We start from the raw sequence: 805 nt of genomic DNA on the forward strand, positions 1-805 counted from the left end.
GTCTGTGCTTGGTAAAAAAAAAATAATGTAGCTCTCTCGCTGTCTCTCTCTCTATATATGTATATTTACATATATATAATGTATGTGATATGTATATATAAATGTATATATATTGGGGTACATTTTTTTTCAGTCTCCCAGCACAAAATATGCTTTTTTTGTTTATACGATATAAAAACTAATTATAATATTATATTATTCAATAATAATAATAATAATAATAATAATATAATAATAATAATAAATATTTCTTTTAAATACAAGTGCGCGGCTGGTGATATATATCTATATATCTCTATGTGTGTGTCTGTATAGTAGCAGTTGTTTGATGGCTTCAGGACTGTGTGATCGCTGCTGGCGCTGGCGCTGGGTTTCAGCAGCCCTGGCTGGTTTCTCTTGATCTGCGTCTTTGGAGAAAGCAGGCGGCTGGCAGGCGGCTGGCAGGCGGCTGGCTCTCTGCGTGTCTCTGCTGCTCCAGATCCAAGCCGTGTCGCTTTAACCCTCGCTGATCATCCGGCTGCAGCAGCGTCTCCAAACCCCCTGGTCTTGTGTTTTTTTTTTTTCCTCTCTTCTTTCTCTCTCTCTTGTTTGAGTCCCTCCCCCTCTCTTTCTCTCTCTCTCTCTCTCTTCGTCTTCTGTGCTCTCTCTTCTTCTCTCTTGCTCTTGCTTCGTGCCGGGACTGGGATCTCTGTGCCGGTGCCTCTCTTCTTTCTCTCTCTCTTGTTTGAGTCCCTCCCCCTCTCTTTCTCTCTCTCTCTCCTCTCTTCTCTCTCTCTCTCTTGCTCTTGCTTCGTGCCGGGACTGG

Source organism: Polyodon spathula, chromosome 51 (genome assembly GCF_017654505.1).
Source record: "Polyodon spathula isolate WHYD16114869_AA chromosome 51, ASM1765450v1, whole genome shotgun sequence".
Taxonomy (NCBI): Eukaryota; Metazoa; Chordata; class Actinopteri; order Acipenseriformes; family Polyodontidae; genus Polyodon; species Polyodon spathula.